Below are 20,789 nucleotides of genomic sequence, written 5' to 3' on the forward strand. Positions count from 1 at the left end.
GGCATCTGTCATGGGGCTACAGTCCAGGTGAAGAACGGAGGCACCTGTCATGGGAACTACAGTCCAGGTGAAGAACAGAGGTGGCTGTCATGGGACTACAGTCCAGGTGAAGAACAGAGGCATCTGTCATGGGACTACAGTCCAGGTGAAGAACAGAGGCATCTGTCATGGGGATCACAGTCCAGGTGAAGAACAGAGGCATCAGTCATGGGGATTGCAGTCCAGGTGAAGAACAGAGGCGTCTGTCATGGGACTACAGTCCAGGTGAAGAACAGAGGCACCTGTCATGGGAACTACAGTCCAGGTGAAGAACAGAGGCATCTGTCAAGGGACTACAGTCCAGGTGAAGAACAGAGGCATCTGTCATGGGGCTACAGTCCAGGTGAAGAACGGAGGCACCTGTCATGGGAACTACAGTCCAGGTGAAGAACAGAGGTGGCTGTCATGGGACTACAGTCCAGGTGAAGAACAGAGGCATCTGTCATGGGACTACAGTCCAGGTGAAGAACAGAGGCATCTGTCATGGGGATCACAGTCCAGGTGAAGAACAGAGGCATCTGTCATGGGGATTGCAGTCCAGGTGAAGAACAGAGGCGTCTGTCATGGGACTACAGTCCAGGTGAAGAACAGAGGCACCTGTCATGGGAACTACAGTCCAGGTGAAGAACAGAGGCATCTGTCAAGGGACTACAGTCCAGGTGAGAAACAGAGGCATCTGTCATGGGGCTACAGTCCAGGTGAAGAACGGAGGCACCTGTCATGGGAACTACAGTCCAGGTGAAGAACAGAGGTGGCTGTCATGGGACTACAGTCCAGGTGAAGAACAGAGGCGTCTGTCATGGGGCTACAGTCCAGGTGAAGAACAGAAGCGTCTGTCATGGGAACTACAGTCCAGGTGAAGAACAGAGGCATCTGTCAAGGGACTACAGTCCAGGTGAGAAACAGAGGCATCTGTCATGGGGCTACAGTCCAGGTGAAGAACGGAGGCACCTGTCATGGGAACTACAGTCCAGGTGAAGAACAGAGGTGGCTGTCATGGGACTACAGTCCAGGTGAAGAACAGAGGCGTCTGTCATGGGGCTACAGTCCAGGTGAAGAACAGAAGCGTCTGTCATGGGACTACAGTCCAGGTGAAGAACAGAGGCGTCTGTCATGGGACTACAGTCCAGGTGAAGAACAGAGGCGTCTGTCATGGGAACTGCAGTCCAGGTGAAGAACAGAGGCATCTGTCAAGGGACTACAGTCCAGGTGAAGAACAGAGGCATCTGTCATGGGGCTACAGTCCAGGTGAAGAACGGAGGCACCTGTCATGGGAACTACAGTCCAGGTGAAGAACAGAGGTGTCTGTCATGGGACTACAGTCCAGGTGAAGAACAGAGGCGTCTGTCATGGGACTACAGTCCAGGTGAAGAACGGAGGCACCTGTCATGGGAACTACAGTCCAGGTGAAGAACAGAGGCATCTGTCAAGGGACTACAGTCCAGGTGAAGAACAGAGGCATCTGTCATAGGGCTACAGTCCAGGTGAAGAACGGAGGCACCTGTCATGGGAACTACAGTCCAGGTGAAGAACAGAGGTGGCTGTCATGGGACTACAGTCTAGGTGAAGAACAGAGGCGTCTGTCATGGGACTACAGTCCAGGTGAAGAACAGAGGCATCTGTCATGGGGATTGCAGTCCAGGTGAAGAACAGAGGCGTCTGTCATGGGACTACAGTCCAGGTGAAGAACAGAGGCATCTGTCATGGGGCTACAGTCCAGGTGAAGAACAGAGGCGTCTGTCATGGGACTACAGTCCAGGTGAAGAACAGAGGCGTCTGTCATGGGACTACAGTCCAGGTGAAGAACGGAGGCACCTGTCATGGGAACTGCAGTCCAGGTGAAGAACAGAGGCATCTGTCAAGGGACTACAGTCCAGGTGAAGAACAGAGGCATCTGTCATGGGACTACAGTCCAGGTGAAGAACAGAGGCATCTGTCATGGGGATCACAGTCCAGGTGAAGAACAGAGGCATCTGTCATGGGGATTGCAGTCCAGGTGAAGAACAGAGGCGTCTGTCATGGGACTACAGTCCAGGTGAAGAACAGAGGCACCTGTCATGGGAACTACAGTCCAGGTGAAGAACAGAGGCATCTGTCAAGGGACTACAGTCCAGGTGAGGAACAGAGGCATCTGTCATGGGGCTACAGTCCAGGTGAAGAACGGAGGCACCTGTCATGGGAACTACAGTCCAGGTGAAGAACAGAGGTGGCTGTCATGGGACTACAGTCCAGGTGAAGAACAGAGGCATCTGTCATGGGACTACAGTCCAGGTGAAGAACAGAGGCATCTGTCATGGGGATTGCAGTCCAGGTGAAGAACAGAGGCGTCTGTCATGGGACTACAGTCCAGGTGAAGGACGGAGGCACCTGTCATGGGACTACAGTCCAGGTGAAGAACAGAGGCATCTGTCATGGGGCTACAGTCCAGGTGAAGAACAGAGGCACCTGTCATGGGAACTACAGTCCAGGTGAAGAACAGAGGCGTCTGTCATAGGACTACAGTCCAGGTGAAGAACAGAGGCATCTGTCATGGGGATTGCAGTCCAGGTGAAGAACAGAGGCATCTGTCATGGGAACTACAGTCCAGGTGAAGAACGGAGGCATCTGTCATGGGACTACAGTCCAGGTGACCCCATCACTGGTGACAGCCTTAGCTGCATTGTTTTGTGGGAACGGAGAGTCACTTCAAAGGCTTGGCCTTGACCCTCTTGTCCTCCTGGGTGTTTCTGAGTGAAGAAAGAGAAGAAGTGTTGTCGCAGGAAAGCAAAGTCCATCATCAGGGACCCCCACCACCCCGGACATGCTCTCTTCTTGCTGCTCCATCAGGAGGAAGGTACAGAAGCCTCAGGACTTGCATCACCAGGTTCAGGAACAGTTATTGCCTCTCAACCATCAGGATCCTGAATGAGCAGGGATAACTTCACTCAATCTAATACTGAACTATTCCCACAACCAATGGACCCACTTTCAAGGACTCTTCATCTCATGTTCTCAATATTTTTGCTTCTTATTTGTAACTATTATTATGACTTTCTTTTTGCATTCACACAGTTTGTTGTCATCTGCACACTGGTTGAACGTCCTAGTTGGGCGGTCTTTCATTGATTCTGTTGTGGTTATTATTCTTTGTCCTTGATATTTATTGCTTGCTTATTTATTATTACTTTGGGCTTTTTCTTTTTGTATTTACAGAGTTGTCTTTTGTAGATTGATCATTTGCTGTCTTGTGTCTGGTTTTTATAAGTTTTATTATCAAAGTACATATCTTCACCATGTACAACCCTGAGGTTCATTGATAGTCAGATTTCTTTGTATTTACTGTGATTGCCCACAAGAAAATGAAACTCAAGGTTGTATATGCTGACATGTATGTATATAAATTTACTTTGACCTTTGAAGGATCTCAGGCCGAAACGTTGATTGGTTATTCCTCTCCATAGATGCTGCCTGGCCTGATGAGTTTTGTGTGTGTCACCTCTCTCCAGCGAGCAAACTCAGCAGAAACAAAGCCTCAACCTTGGCTCGTATGAGCATGCAGATCTCTTTCAAGCCTTCCCAGTGAACAAGCTCCGTCCAGGAGACCAGCCGGGAACTGGTTACACCCCAGTTATTTAGAGGTACGTTATGGTAATCAGCCCTCCTGGCCTGACGAGCCTGCGTCACCCAATTACACCCTTCTGACTAGTTAACTGATTAACCCATAATCAACACAAACACACACACACACAAAGTGTCAGAGGAACTCGGCAGGCCAGGCAGCACCTATGGAAATGAATAAGCAGTTGACATTTTGGGCCAAGACCTTTAATCAGGACCGGAAAGGGGTGGGGGGAGGAGAGAGAGGACAGCTGGAAGGTGACGGGTGAAGCCAGGCAGGTGGGAAAGGTCAAGGGCTGGAGAGGAAGGAATCTGATAGGAGAGGTGAATGGACATAGGAGAGGGGGAACCAATTGGCAAGTGATAGAGAGGTCAGAAGAGGTAAGAGGCCAGAGTGGGGAAAAGAAGAGGGGAGGGGAGCGAATTTTTTTTTACCAGAAGAAGAAATCAATATTCAAGCCATCAGGTTGGACACTATCCCGGATGTCTTCAAACACTCAAAGGTTCATTTATTAAAGTACTTATGCAGTATACAACTCTAAGATTCATCTTTACCAGATAGCCACGACACAAAGAAAGTCACGGTGTTGTTCAAAACACCAACTGACTCTGCCCCCCCCAGCACAAAAAAACAAACTGTCTTTGGAATATGGGTGCAAAGCTACGCGGTCACAGGGAGAATGCTACCTAGAACTGAACTCGGGCAGCTGACTCTGTGTTAGCATTATGCTATCCATTTCGCAGGCGTGAAGTGGCCCGCTCCCTTTCAGAGAAGGGATCAGGGCTCCTCAAGAGGTTCAAAACACTTCAGAGAATCTCAGGGCTTGTCAGGATTAGTGCTCTGCTGAGCAACTGCTGAGGAAGGAGCCTCATTATCTATCTGACTCACAACCTATGTCTGCAGCCAAAAGATGTGTGCCCAGAGTTTCCCAACCAAAGAGCCCCATTCATTATCTTGCGAGTTACTATTCAGAGATATTAATAGACTAAACACCAAGGCCCTTTTACACATCTTTGTGCATTTGGTTTTTAAGAGGAGCTTGTCCTATGAATCACTAGTTTAACCCTGCTATTCCCTTCCCACACACACAAACATGAAAATCTCCCCCACATCTTCACCTGCTGACACGATCCCTTGTGACGACTGACCCCCCCCCCCCAACTTTACACGCAGTTCCCACCCCAGCACCCCAATTTATCAATACATCGCTGCTTTTGGCACGGACTCTCCGTACACAAGTCAGCTGACAGCAGATCACAGAACAACGGGTAACAATAACAGCATCAGACCCAGGTTTACTGTCACCGACATCCATCAGGCTACCATCAAAGTGACAGTATGTCAGAATCAGGTTTAGTAAGTCGTGACTTGTTAACTTTGTGGCAGCAGTACAAGGCAAAACGTGGTAAATATAGAAAAACCAAATGACAATATTAATATGTACGTATATATATATATATATATATATATATATATATATATATATAATAACACACAAACTGCTGGAGGAACTCAGCAGACCAGGCAGCATCGATGGAGAGGGGTACAGTCGACGTTTCGGCGGAGACCCTTCGTCAGGACTGGAGGAAAAAAGATGAGGAGTAGAGTGAAAAGGTGGGGGTGGGAGAGAGAACCACCAGGCGATAGGTAAAACCAGAAGGAGAGGGCTGAAATAGAGTGCTGGGAAGTAGATTGGTGAAAGAGATGCAGGGCTGGAGAAGGGGGAGTCTGACAGGAGAGGACAGAAAACCATGGAAGAAAGGAAAGAGGGGAGGAGCACCAGAGGGAGGCGATGGGCAGGAAAGGAGATCAGGTGGGTGAAGGAGATGGGTGGGGGGAGGTGGGGCATTACCAGAAGTTAGAGAAGTCAATGTTCATGCCATCAGGTTGGAGGCTACCCAGACGGAATATAAGTTGTTCCTCCAACCTGAGTGTGGCTTCATCTTTACAGTAGAGGAGGCCGTGGATAGACATATCAGAATGGGAATGGGATGTGGAATTAAAATGTGTGACCACTGGGAGATCCTGCTTTCTCTGGCGGACAGAGCGTAGGTGTTCAGCGAACCGATGTCACTCAGATCATTCACTCAGAATGACTCAGGGACAGCTTCTTCACCTCTGCCATCCGATTTCTGAATGAACACTACCTCACTAATTTTTTTTGAAAAAAAAAATATACTAATTACTGTAATTTAGATTTTATTATGTACTGCAAGGTATTGCTGCCACCTAACATCAAATTCACAACATATGCTTGTGATAATAAACCTGATTCGGATTCTGCTGGATATTTAGAATATCCACCAAGATACTATGTCACAACATGGTGACATGCATGGTCACACTGGCCACACCGGCTCCAAGCAACAGTGAAATTTCTTATCCTGTTTACCTGTGCTCTGTGCTACACGCATTTCTGAATTATATTTTATCTTATGTATGACAGTCTTTTTTGTGTTGTGTGTGATAAAGGTTTTGTGGTCACTGTGATCCAGAGGAGCACTCTTTTGTTTGGCTGCATATATTTACAGTCAGATGACAATAAACTTGAACCTGAACTCAAATGAGACAATGTTTCTCCAAACCAGGGGTAAACCACCGTAGTACTCATAACACAAAGATAACGCACAATAACTTAGGAAAGTAAGGATAAAATCTGCAAATGAATTATGCATAAGTAACCAAAGTGCATAAATTAAATATTGTAGGGTGCAGTACAAATTATCCAGTGACACTTCCCATATGATGCAGCAGGGAGTTCAGAAGCCTAATGGTCTTGGGGAAGAAGCTGTTTCCCATCCTGACTCTCCTTGTCTTTATGCGTCAGAGTCTCCTGCCTGATGGGAGAAAGTCAAAGAGGTTGCTGGATGGGTGGGTGGGATCCTTGATAACACTGAGGGCCCTGCGTATGCAGCGCTCCTGATAAATGTCCCTGACGAATGGTAGGGAGACCCCTGTGATCCTCTGGGCCGTTCTCACAGTCCGTTGTGAGGGACTTTCAGCCCAACGCTCGGCTGCCCCACACCAGATGGAGATGAAGTTTGTTACGATGCTCTCGATGGTGCATGAACACCACCACCTCACTGCTTTTTACAGTTTCTATTTCTGCACTGCTCATTTAACTTAACTATTTAATTATCATGTATTGATTGCATTGTTCTGCTGCCACAAAGTCATCAAGTTTCATGATATATGCCAGTGATTCTGAAATATGTAGTACAAAACGAGAGTTAGAAATAGTGAGGTAACTGGTGATTTCTGGCTCTGTAAAGCATTACACTAACCGGTACACTGCCACGCTGCCCAGAAGGACGCTCGCTCTACACCGCCAGCAGCAGATGTCAGGACTGAACCTGGGTCAAGCAGCTCCATCACCCACTGTGCCATCTGCGGGCATGATTACTACAGCCTAACTTCTAACCGTTAGGAGCTCAATTCCCTGCATGCAAGGTCAAAGTCAAAAATAAATTTATTATCAAATTATGTACATGTCACCACATACTACCCTGAGATTCATTTTCCTGCGGCCATTTACAGGAACATAAAGAAATACAATACAATTTATGGAAAACTATACGTAAACAATGGGTGTTGGCGTAGAGATAAGTATCTACCAAAGGAGGTGTAAGGTGCTCCTTCCCTCTGCTAGACTGCAGGTCACCCTTGGGCAAGGTGTAGCACCTGCTTAGCCCACCCCCGGGATCATGGTCACATGAAGCCATGGGAGCAGGTGGTGGATGGTCGTATGAGCGGCTGGTACATATGACAAGTCCTGGTTATGTGACCACTGACACCAGGCAGACAATCTGTGAAGAGTATTGATAATGGCTGAGGTCACCCGTCTTGTAAAGACACTGCCCAGAAGAAGGCAATGGCGAACCAGTTCTGTAGGAAAATTTGCCAAGAATAACGGTCATGGAAAGACCATGATCACCCACATCATATGACACGGCACATAATAAACAAACGATATATAAACAAAGATTGAGAAACAACCCATGTTCAAAAGAAGATCAACTATGCAAGTACAAAATAATAACCAATTCAGAGACAATGAGTTGTCGAGTCCTTGAAATTGAGTCTGTAGATTGTGGAATCAGTTCAGAGTTGAGGTGAGTGAAGTTATCCACACTGGTTCAGGAGCCTGATGGTTGTGGGGTAATAACTGTTCCTGAACCTGGCGGTGTGGGACCTGAGGCTCATTGTGGTGAGTGAAGTTATCCACACTGGTTCAGGAGCCTGATGGTTGTGGGGTAATAACTGTTACTGAACCTGGTGGTGTGGGACCTGAGGCTCATTGTGGTGAGTGAAGTTATCCACACTGGTTCAGGAGCCTGATGGTTGTGGGGTAATAACTGTTCCTGAACCTGGTGGTGTGGGACCTGAGGCTCATTGTGGTGAGTGAAGTTATCCACACTGGTTCAGGAGCCTGATGGTTGTGGGGTAATAACTGTTACTGAACCTGGAGGTGTGGGACCTGAGGCTCATTGTGGTGAGTGAAGTTATCCACACTGGTTCAGGAGTCTGATGGTTGTGGGGTAATAACTGTTCCTGAACCTGGTGGTGTGGGACCTGAGGCTCATTGTGGTGAGTGAGGTTATCCACACTGGTTCAGGAGCCTGATGGTTGTGGGGTAATAACTGTTCCTGAACCTGGTGGTGTGGGACCTGAGGCTCATTGTGGTGAGTGAAGTTATCCACACTGGTTCAGGAGCCTGATGGTTGTGGGGTAATAACTGTTCCTGAACCTGGTGGTGTGGGACCTGAGGCTCATTGTGGTGAGTGAAGTTATCCACACTGGTTCAGGAGGCTGATGGTTGTGGGGTAATAACTGTTCCTGAACCTGGTGGTGTGGGACCTGAGGCTCATTGTGGTGAGTGAAGTTATCCACACTGGTTCAAGAGCCTGATGGTTGTGGGGTGATAACTGTTCCTGAACCTGGTGGTGTGGGACCTGAGGCTCATTGTGGTGAGTGAAGTTATCCACACTGGTTCAGGAGCCTGATGGTTGAGGGGTGATAACTGTTCCTGAACCTGGTGGTGTGGGACCTGAGGCTCATTGTGGTGAGTGAAGTTATCCACACTGGTTCAGGAGCCTGATGCTTGTGGGGTAATAACTGTTCCTGAACCTGGTGGTGTGGTACCTGAGGCTCATTGTGGTGAGTGAAGTTATCCACACTGGTTCAGGAGGCTGATGGTTGTGGGGTAATAACTGTTCCTGAACCTGGTGGTGTGGGACCTGAGGCTCATTGTGGTGAGTGAAGTTATCCACACTGGTTCAAGAGCCTGATGGTTGTGGGGTAATAACTGTTCCTGAACCTGGTGGTGTGGGACCTGAGGCTCATTGTGGTGAGTGAAGTTATCCACACTGGTTCAGGAGCCTGATGGTTGAGGGGTGATAACTGTTCCTGAACCTGGTGGTGTGGGACCTGAGGCTCATTGTGGTGAGTGAAGTTATCCACACTGGTTCAGGAGCCTGATGCTTGTGGGGTAATAACTGTTCCTGAACCTGGTGGTGTGGGACCTGAGGCTCATTGTGGTGAGTGAAGTTATCCACACTGGTTCAGGAGCCTGATTGTTGTCGGGTAATAACCGTTCCTGAACCTGGTGGTGTGGGACCTGAGGCTCATTGTGGTGAGTGAAGTTATCCACACTGGTTCAGGAGCCTGATGGTTGTGGGGTAATAACCGTTCCTGAACCTGGTGGTGTGGTACCTGAGGCTCATTGTGGTGAGTGAAGTTATCCACACTGGTTCAGGAGGCTGATGGTTGTGGGGTAATAACTGTTCCTGAACCTGGTGGTGTGGGACCTGAGGCTCATTGTGGTGAGTGAAGTTATCCACACTGGTTCAAGAGCCTGATGGTTGTGGGGTAATAACTGTTCCTGAACCTGGTGGTGTGGGACCTGAGGCTCATTGTGGTGAGTGAAGTTATCCACACTGGTTCAGGAGCCTGATGGTTGAGGGGTGATAACTGTTCCTGAACCTGGTGGTGTGGGACCTGAGGCTCATTGTGGTGAGTGAAGTTATCCACACTGGTTCAGGAGCCTGATGCTTGTGGGGTAATAACTGTTCCTGAACCTGGTGGTGTGGGACCTGAGGCTCATTGTGGTGAGTGAAGTTATCCACACTGGTTCAGGAGCCTGATGGTTGTGGGGTAATAACTGTTCCTGAACCTGGTGGTGTGGGACCTGAGGCTCATTGTGGTGAGTGAAGTTATCCACACTGGTTCAGGAGCCTGATGGTTGAGGGGTAATAACTGTTCCTGAACCTGGTGGTGTGGGACCTGAGGCTCATTGTGGTGAGTGAAGTTATCCACACTGGTTCAGGAGCCTGATGGTTGTGGGGTAATAACTGTTCCTGAACCTGGTGGTGTGGGACCTGAGGCTCATTGTGGTGAGTGAAGTTATCCACACTGGTTCAGGAGCCTGATGGTTGTGGGGTAATAACTGTTCCTGAACCTGGTGGTGTGGGTCCTGAGGCTCATTGTGGTGAGTGTAGTTATCCACACTGGTTCAGGAGCCTGATGGTTGTGGGGTAATAACTGTTCCTGAACCTGGTGGTGTGGGACCTGAGGCTCATTGTGGTGAGTGAAGTTATCCACACTGGTTCAGGAGCCTGATGGTTGTGGGGTAATAACTGTTCCTGAACCTGGTGGTGTGGGACCTGAGGCTCATTGTGGTGAGTGAAGTTATCCACACTGGTTCAGGAGCCTGATGGTTGTGGGGTAATAACTGTTCCTGAACCTGGTGGTGTGGGTCCTGAGGCTCATTGTGGTGAGTGTAGTTATCCACACTGGTTCAGGAGCCTGATGGTTGTGGGGTAATAACTGTTCCTGAACCTGGTGGTGTGGGACCTGAGGCTCATTGTGGTGAGTGAAGTTATCCACACTGGTTCAGGAGCCTGATGCTTGTGGGGTAATAACTGTTCCTGAACCTGGTGGTGTGGGACCTGAGGCTCATTGTGGTGAGTGAAGTTATCCACACTGGTTCAGGAGCCTGATGGTTGTGGGGTAATAACTGTTCCTGAACCTGGTGGTGTGGGACCTGAGGCTCATTGTGGTGAGTGAAGTTATCCACACTGGTTCAGGAGCCTGATGGTTGAGGGGTAATAACTGTTCCTGAACCTGGTGGTGTGGGACCTGAGGCTCATTGTGGTGAGTGAAGTTATCCACACTGGTTCAGGAGCCTGATGGTTGTGGGGTAATAACTGTTCCTGAACCTGGTGGTGTGGGACCTGAGGCTCATTGTGGTGAGTGAAGTTATCCACACTGGTTCAGGAGCCTGATGGTTGTGGGGTAATAACTGTTCCTGAACCTGGTGGTGTGGGTCCTGAGGCTCATTGTGGTGAGTGTAGTTATCCACACTGGTTCAGGAGCCTGATGGTTGTGGGGTAATAACTGTTCCTGAACCTGGTGGTGTGGGACCTGAGGCTCATTGTGGTGAGTGAAGTTATCCACACTGGTTCAGGAGCCTGATGGTTGTGGGGTAATAACTGTTCCTGAACCTGGTGGTGTGGGACCTGAGGCTCATTGTGGTGAGTGAAGTTATCCACACTGGTTCAGGAGCCTGATGGTTGTGGGGTAATAACTGTTCCTGAACCTGGTGGTGTGGGTCCTGAGGCTCATTGTGGTGAGTGTAGTTATCCACACTGGTTCAGGAGCCTGATGGTTGTGGGGTAATAACTGTTCCTGAACCTGGTGGTGTGGGACCTGAGGCTCATTGTGGTGAGTGTAGTTATCCACACTGGTTCAGGAGCCTGATGGTTGTGGGGTAATAACTGTTCCTGAACCTGGTGGTGTGGGACCTGAGGCTCCTGCAGCTCCTACCTGTAAAGCCATCCTTCCAGGATTTAGAACCAACCAGCAAGGATAAGATTTTATATGCTGCAACCTCTCATGAGAAGATGTGGATAGAGGCAGAGAATGGAAAGATCAGTTCGCAGCAACCTCTGCTGTCTGGGCTGGTTCGGCTTGGAAACAGCAAGTTGATGAGCAGTGTACATTCAGGAGCTTTTGGAACTGGAATTGGTGCATCACTGTCAGATGTATGATACCAAGACAGGTGGAGGGAGAGGTAGTGTTGAGGAAGCAGAGAGGCTACAAAAGGATTCAGACAGAATAGGCAAAAAAATGGCAAATGCAATACCGTGTCGGGAAGTGTATGGTCATACACTTTGATAGAATAAATAAAAGAGTTGACTATTTTCTAAACAGGGAGAAAATTCAAAAATCTGAGTTACAAAGGGACATTCATGGAATTCCCTAAAGGTTAATTTATAGGATGAGTAAGTAATGTTAGCATTCATTTCCTGAGAACTAGTATATAAAAACAAAGATGTAATGTTGCAAATTTATAAAGCAGTGGTGAGGCCTCAGTTTAAGTGTTGTGAGCAGTTTTGGGCCTTTTTCAGAAAAGATGTGCTGACATTGGAGAGGGTTCAAAGGAGGTTCACGAAAATGATTCCAGGATTGGAAGGCTTTTCATATGAGGAGCGTTTGATGGCTCTGGGCCTGCACTCAGTGGGATTCAGAAGAATGAGTGGAGATCTATTGAAATCTAATGAATGTTGAAAGGGCTTGATAGAGCGGATGTGGAGAGGATGTTTCCCATGGTGGGGGAATCTACGGCCTCAGAATAGAGGGGTGTCCATCTAGAATGGAACGAGGTGGAATTTCTTTAGCCAGCGGTTGGTGAATCTGTGGAATTCATTGTTACAGGCGGCTGTGGAGGCCAAGTCATTCAGTATATTTAAAACAGAGGATAACAGATTTTTGATTAGTCAGGGCATGAAGGGATCCAGAGAGAAGGCAGGAGATTGGGGCTGAGAGGGAAAATGGATCAGCCATGATGAAATGGCTGAGGAGACCTGACGGGCCAAATGGCCTAATTCTGCTCTGATACCTGGTGCTCTCCTGTATCGAGATGCAGTGAAGAACTTGTCTGGCACATTGTCAAACCAATCAGATCATTATATATTGCACTGGGGAAGAATGAGATAAAATAACAAGAAGCTATAGAGAGTTGTGGACACAGCTCAGGACATCACGCACTTCCCACCGCCTCAGTGAAGCAGCCAGCATAATCAAAGACCCCACCCACCCAGACGTTCTCTCTTCTCCCTCCCTCTCAAAATACAAAAACCCGAAAGCATGTCCCACCAGGGCCAAGGACAGTTTCTACTCCGCTGTTATCAGAGGTCCCCTAGTAGGATGAGATAAACTCGACCTCAATACCACCTTGTATTTTCATTTCTTTCAGTAATCTTGCACTTTATTCTCGGTCAATGCACTGTGTGATGATTTAATCTGTATGAATATTACACAAGACGACTTCTCCATCTTGTTTATTTATTTATTGAGATGCAACCTGGAATGGGCACTTCCAGGCCCTCAAGCTGCACCACCCAGGAGGGCGAGGGAGTGTGTGTGTACGTGTGCGTGCACGCCCCGTCATGACAAGCTTTTTGCACCGATCTTTTTGGTATGCTCATCGTACAGCGTGTCTTGGGCATCTGAAACCTGGCGGAGCCCATCCCTCTCCAGGTTTTTTTTTACAAGGTCGAGTTGTTAGCTCGACACTCAACGCAGGCACGGATGGAGAGCGTGCAGGGGAGCCGTCCGGATTCGAACTCCGGACCTCTCGCCCCGAAGTCCAGCGCTGACGCCACTACACCACCAGCTGGCACTCCCCTGGTTTAACCCTAGCCTAATCACAGAACAGTCTTCAATGACCAATTCATCCACCAATTGGTACTTCTTTGGACTGTGGGAGGAAGGCAGAAACCCACACGCACACGGGAAGGAAAATACAAACTTTCTTACAGAGGGAGCTGGGAGTGAACTCGGAACTCCAACATCCCAAGCTGTAACAGCGCCATGCTAACAGACAGCTTCTTGAGTAGGTTACATGGTCGGCACAACATTGTGGGCCGAAGGGCCTGTAATGTGCTGTAAATTTTCTATGATCTAAACACTACATTAGATGACTCCACACGCAAGTTTCTGATGCAGTGAAAACAGGAAAACAGAATGCAGATTATTGCATCGTAGATACAGAAAAAGCGCACTGCAGGTGTGATCATGGAGAAAAGACAGGTAGTGGAAATGAAGAAAATTATATACATAGGACCAGAATGAGGCCATTCAGCCCACTTAGGCTGTTCCATCATGGCTGATTTATCATCACTCTCAACCTCATTCTCCTGCCTTCTTCCTGTAACCTTTGACGCCCTGACCAATCAAGAACTTATCTGCTATGGGGATGGTGTGGTGGAGATACCCCTTTACCAATGGAAGTGAAAAGCTCTCTTTCCCTCCGCTAGCCTGCAGGTCACCCTTGGGCAAGGTGTAGCACCGTGTAGCACCTGCTCAGTGTTCCTCCCTAGGATCAGGGTCAGTGAAGCCATGGGAGCAGGTGGTGGATGGTCGTATGAGCAGCTGGTGCAGATCACAAGTCCTGGTTATGTGACCACTGACCCCAGGCAGACAATCTCTGAAGAGTATTTATAATGGCTGGGGTCACCCGTCTTGTAAAGACAATGCCCAGAAGGTGGCAATGGCAAACCACTTCTGTAGAAAAATTTGCCAAGAACAATCATGGTCAAAATATCATGATTATGCTGGTCATATGACACGGCACATAACGATTACAGTATTCTTGATGCACATCCCTCTATTTCTGAGGCTGTGCCCTCTGGGCCTAGACTCTCCCTCTCCACATAGTCTCTAGCTAGGCCTTTCAGTATTCAGTAGGTTTCAATGAGATCCTCTCTCATTCTTCAAATTCCAGTAAGTACAGGCCCAGAGGCGTCAAACACCCCTTATACGTTACCCCTTTCTTTCCCAGAATCATTATCATGATCCTCCTCTGGACCATGTCCAATGCCAACACCAACACGTTTTTTTCCCCAAGACGAGAGACCTAAAACTGCTCACAATACACTCTCTTAGATGGATGGCCTATTCTGAGGCTGTGCCCTCCGGTCCGAGACTCTCCCAGTATTGGAAACATCCTCTCCACATCCACTCTATCTAGGCTCTTCAATATTTGATAGATTTCAATTATAGAAAAGAACAAGAGATGGGATTTTGCACTTCTCCTTCCACTCATTAACTAGAGGAGGGGACCACTATTAAGAGTGGTGGTGATGTGTCAGAATACTGAATTGATTAAAATTACACCTGGGTGGGTGGAGATAGTTTGCTAACCCGTCAAGACAAATCCAGTGTGGTCTGTGGTCTAGCCAACATGCAACCTGTAACCTTAAAGGCTTTCTTTAAACAAGCCCCGTCTCAGTCTTGTGCTCTCCAGCACTGCACCATACAAGTCCATTAAAGGTTAATTTGCAGATTGAGTCTGTGGTGAGGAAGACAAGTGCAATGTGAGCATTCATTTCGAGAGGACGAGGATATAAAGGCGAGGATGTAATGCTGAAGCTTTATAAGGCACTGGTCAGACCACACTAGTATTGTGAGCAGTTTTTGGCCCGTTATCTATCAGAGGATGTGCTGGCATTGGAGTGGGTCCAGAGGAGGTTCACAAAAATAATCCCAGGTATAAAAGGGTTGACATGAGGGGTGTTTGACTGCACTGGGTCCGTGCTCGCTGAAGGTCAGAAGAATGAGGGGAGGATCTCACTGAAATCTATCGAATATTGAAAGGCCTGGATCAGGGGCCCTTAACATTTTTGATGCCATGGACCAAGAGCACTCAGCAAGGAGTCCAGGTTGGGAATCTTTCCCTAGATAGCGTGGCCATGGAGAGGACGTTTCTGAAAGTGAGGGAGTCTAGGATCAGAGGGCACAGCCTCACAATAGAGGGACGTCCTTTTAGAACAGAGATGAGGAAAAATTTCTTTAGCCAGAGGGTGGCGAATCTGTTGAATTCATTGCCACAAATGGCTGCGGAGGCTGAGTCATTTGGGTATATTTAAAGTTGAGGTTGATAGGTTCTTGATTAGTCAGGGTGTCAAAGATTACAGGGAGAAGGCAAGAGAATGGGGTTGAGAGGGATAATAAATCAGCCATGATGAAATGGTGGGGCAGATTCGATGGGCTGAATTTCCCAACTCTGCTCCAATGTCTTACTGTCTTGGGCAAAGGCATGTCACCTGCGTGTGGACAAAGGTCAGTCTGGTTTGCTGACTCAGATATGTGTACACTGTACCAGGAAAGGCATGGGCACGGTTTCCTGTCGGACCGAAGTCCACAGCAACGTCATCCACTTATCAGACACACGTGTACTGTAAATGATAACACACCTGGAACAGGCCACTCAGCCCCCTTCAGCCTACCCCAATGTTCAGTATCATGGCTGATCTACCCAGGGCTCCATCACAGCTGTACCACTTCCCCATGGCACCCAGTATCCCCAGAACACATCCATTTCCCAGTCATCAGCCTCCACAATCCTCTGGGATAGAAAATCGCGGAACATGCATTTTCAGTGGCCACTCCCTCATCCTCAAAGTACAAAGCTTAAGGTAAAGTTATAATATGGGACCTGGGGCTCATTGTGGTGAGTGAAGTTATCCACACTGGTTCAGGAGCCTGATGGTTGTGGGGTGATAACTGTTCCTGAACCTGGTGGTGTGGGACCTGAGGCTCATTGTGGGGAGTGAAGTTATCCACACTGGTTCAGGAGCCTGATGGTTGTGGGGTAATAACTGTTCCTGAACCTGGTGGTGTGGGACCTGAGGCTCATTGTGGTGAGTGAAGTTATCCACACTGGTTCAGGAGCCTGATGGTTGCAGGGTAATAACTGTTCCTGAACCTGGTGGTGTGGGACCTGAGGCTCATTGTGGTGAGTGAAGTTATCCACACTGGTTCAGGAGCCTGATGGTTGTGGGGTAATAACTGTTCCTGAACCTGGTGGTGTGGGACCTGAGGCTCCTGTACCTTCTTCCTGATGGCAGCAGCAAGCAGACAGCATGGCCTCTGATGACGGATGCTGCTTTCCTGCAACAGAGTTTCATGTAGACGTGTTCAACAGTGGCGGGGGCGGGAGGGTTTTACCCATGAGGCACTTGGCCATATCCACTACCTTCTGCAGGATTTTCTGTTCAAAACCACACCAGGCCATGATGCAGCCAGTCAATATACTCTCAACTACACACCCAAAGTTTTAGATGTCATGTCAAATCTTCAGACACAAGTGGGATCACACCATAGAGGGATCAGAAGTGGAGAGAATGAGAAACTACAAGTTCCTGAGTGTCAATATCTCTTGGGACCTAACCTGACCGTATCAATGCAGCCATAAAGAAGACAAGACAGCGGGTATATTTCATTTGAAGTTTGAGGAGATCCAGTATATCACCAAAAACACTCACAGATTTCTACAGATACCGTGCCTATAAGAAGTACTCACCCCAACTTGGAAGTTTACATGTTTTATTGTTTTACAATATTGAATCACAATGAATTTAATTTGGCTTTTTATTGACACTGATTGTCAGAAAAAGACTCTTGTGTCAGGGTGAAAAAGATCTCTACAAAGCGATCTAAATTAATTACAAACATAAAACACAAAATTATTCATTACATAAGTATTCACCCCCTGTAATATGACCCACCAAGTCATCACTGGTGCAGCCAATTGGTTTTAGAAGTCACATAATTAGTTAAATGGAGATCACTGTGTGCAGTCAAGGTGTTTCAATTGATTGTGGTAAAAATACACCTGTATCTGGAAGGTCGAACTGCTGAGATGAGGCGGTTGGCGGTGCTGGCTGTGAATGGTGTGGGGATGTTGGGAAACAGTGTAGGGTCAGGTGGGGCGGGGGGGAGATCTGGAAAAGCAACGGGAAATGGAGGGTTCGGGTGTGGGCCGGTTGTCGAGAGGAGGCTGGAAGGAAGTTGAATCCAGATCTGGAAAACGGAAAAAGAAACATAATATTGGAATGATTTCCAGTAATGGAGAGGAAGGGATGGATATTTTGAAAAAAAAAGGAAAGAAGATTTCAAGGTATTGTTTAAATTTGTCCCAGAATAGCCACCCTCCATCGATCCCATTAAATTAACTATAGAGCTAAAGGGGCTATAGGGAATATAGATTGTGCTCGTACTTTAAAAGGAGGGAAGGTGTTAATTGTGTGTAAGGATTAAAAAGCAGTTTGAGAAGTCATTATGATCAAAGACCTTACTTGGCAAAAAGATAGTACCTATTTTGCCTAATGATAATAGAGGTATTAGGGGTGTTATAACGGGTGTTATGGTGGAGATCTCATTTACTGGGAGGCAAGGTTAAGGAGGTAAAGGGATTGCAAGTTGTCAGAAACGGGGAAGGGATGGACAGTTTATCTATATTGTTATGTTCTGATTAAGTGAAGCTCCCTGATAACGTTAGTTTGGGGTGTGTTAGTTATAACGTTCGAGCTTATATTCCACCCCCACTTAAATGTTACAAATGTCAGAGGTTTGGGCACGTTGTGGCAGTATGTCGGGGGAAACTAAGATGTAGTCAGTGTGGTGGGGAACATAACTATGAAGATCGTGTAGGCATCAAGTTTAAATGTTGTAATTGTGGAGGAGAACATAGTGCAGCTTATAGAGGGCTTAAAAGGCAGCTGAAGTTCAAAGGTTAAAGTACAGTTGGGTGTGTCTTATGCAGAGGCTGTGCAAAAAGTTAAACCAAACACTGATAAGGTATTACCAGTCAGAGAACAGACTGTGGTGTCAGAGGCTATATGTCGGCATCATACTTCTCTTACTAAAGATACAGTTACTACTTGATAAAATGAAGTTTGTGATATCCATAACTGATGCAGTGAATTGTACTGCTCAGGCATCTAGATGTAAATTAAAATTAAAATTACTGTGAAGGTTACTGAAAAGCAGCTGGGTATATCTGGTGTAACGTGGGAAGCTGCAAATGAAACTCCGAAGGGTGGGGTATCTGTATTTCAGTCTCCTTGTGAAGGTACAGAATGTGCATAAGAATATTGCAGTGGAATGCGAGAAGCCTGATTTCCAATGGCCAAGACTTTAAGAAGTTTGTTTCTGATTTATCAAATCCATCTGATATTATACGTATTCAGGAAATGTGGTTTTTACCACACTTAAGTTTTTCTTTGCAGGATTATATTGTAATTAGGCGTGATAGATTAGTTGGTAGAGGGGGTGGTGTTGTAAATTTTGTAAGGAAAGGGATAGGGCATAGGGTTATGGATGTAAATGACATATAGGAGGCACTGGCAGTAGAAGTAGTTGATTCAACAGATAGGGGTATTAAAGTGGTAATTTCTTTTATATAACCTCTGTGGAAAGCTTTCGATTGATTTGCTGGAAAGTATATTTAGCTCTAGCTCACTAAGTGTTGCGTGGGGATTTTAATGCACAGAGTTCATTGTGGGGTTGTTCACAGAATGATGATAATGGTTTGATTGTAGAAGAATTTTTAAATATTTCACACCTTATGTGTCTTATGATGGAGGGGGTTACGAGGTTTAACGTTCATAATAGTTCTGAAACTGCTATATAGATTTAACTTTAGTTTCGAACATTCTGGCTGGAGTGAGGGAGTGGGATGTCATGGGAGCTGAAACACTGGGAAGTGATTATTTTCCTATACTTATAAGCTTGGGTTTGCATTTAGGTTGGGGACAGGAGGCCACTTTCAGGACGTGGAATTTTGGTAGAGCAAATTGGGAGAGGTTAAGGTTCTATGTGATGAACATCTGGGCTGAATGTTGAGGATGATGCGGATTTCTGCAATGAAAGGTTGTGTCACGTTATTCATCAAACTGCGGTGGAAGTGATTCCTATTAAAAAGAGAATTAGTAGGATAAAGGCTGTACCATGCTGGACTGAGGAGTGTGCAGGGGCAATAGGGAGAGAAATAAGACATTCAGGAGAGTTAGTAGGTATGACTTCCGAGTGAACTTATTAAGTTAAAAGAGTACAGGCCATGGTGAGGAAAGTAGCGAAGTTTGCAAAAAAAGGTTTACTGGAGGTCATATGGTGATTGTATTGGAAGGGGTATTAAACTTGGAGATGTTTGGGAAATGATTTTAAAAAATGGGGTGGGGTGTGATTCACAGGGCTAATAACGTTCCAATGTTGATTAAAGAAGGTAACACTATTGTTACTGAAACAGAGAAGGTTAAGTTACTGACCTCGTCATTTGCTGCAATTCATTTAAGTGAAGACGCTGAAGGGTTCTAAGTGAACACCCTGATGTGTTGGGAGCCAGGTGTAGCAATGATATTATTAGTGATGCAGAGTTTTCTTTGTGTGAATTTATGAAAGCTATTAATAGTACAGGTCAGACGGCTCCAGGAAAGGATGATATATGTCATTGCATGTTTAAACACATGGCTGACAGCTCTCTTAAGATAATATTAAAATTCCTGAAACATATTTGGAATTTGGGCCATCTTTCCTCCTTATGGAAAATGGCAGCAGAGTAGTACCCATTGTAAAACCTGGAAAAGGCCCATTAATATCATTAACGTCCCATTTGTGTGAACTTATGGAACGTACGGTAATAGAGCAGTTGAATTCTATTTTGGAAAAAGAGAGGTGAAACAGTGTTTTATCAGAGTGGATTTCAGAAGGGTAGAATGATATTGGATTCAGTTTTATGTTTGGAAGATGATATTAGGAAAGTGCAGGTAAATAAAGAAGTTGTAATAGTATTTTTTGATACAGAAAAAGCATATGATATATTATGGAAGGAGGGTCTTTTGACTAAATTATGGAAATTAGGAGTGAGAGGAAGGCTACATAATCTGTGAGTTTCTTATTTGGACAATCTCTGTAGGCAAGGTATATTTGGGCTTCTATGAGACAGAGAATGGGACTCTACAGGGCAATGTTTGCAGCCCTTTATTGTTTGATAATATATGAATGGTATTTTCTCCAAGATAGGTACTGGGGTGGGTAAATCACTTTCTGCAGGTGATGGAGCTTTATGGATCAGAGGGAAAAATATCAATTTAACTGTATACAGCATGCAATTAGCAATTAATAAGGTCAAACAGTGGGCAAATAAATGGGGTTTTAAGCTTTCGGTAGCTAAAACACAAGCTATATGTTTTACAAAGAGGATCTATAAGCCTGCGCTCAATTTGAAATTAAATAGTCAAACTCTTGGAGAAGTGTCAGTGGTAAGATTTCTTGGCAAGTGGCTGGATAAAAAGCTGACAATGGGAGT

General features: G+C 46.5%; 1 long non-coding RNA gene across 1 annotated transcript in view; it reads left to right on the top strand.

Annotated features, from left to right (window-relative positions):
• Positions 1 to 1,920: 1,920 nt before the first annotated feature.
• The window catches only part of LOC140206201 (uncharacterized), a 36,557-nt gene continuing 17,688 nt past the window's right edge, over positions 1,921 to 20,789 (top strand). Inside the window, exon 1 of the long non-coding RNA XR_011888094.1 lies at positions 1,921 to 3,656. This is a non-coding gene — a long non-coding RNA (uncharacterized lncRNA). The remainder of the gene's footprint in view (positions 3,657 to 20,789) is intronic.

Source organism: Mobula birostris, chromosome 12 (genome assembly GCF_030028105.1).
Source record: "Mobula birostris isolate sMobBir1 chromosome 12, sMobBir1.hap1, whole genome shotgun sequence".
Taxonomy (NCBI): domain Eukaryota; kingdom Metazoa; phylum Chordata; class Chondrichthyes; order Myliobatiformes; family Myliobatidae; genus Mobula; species Mobula birostris.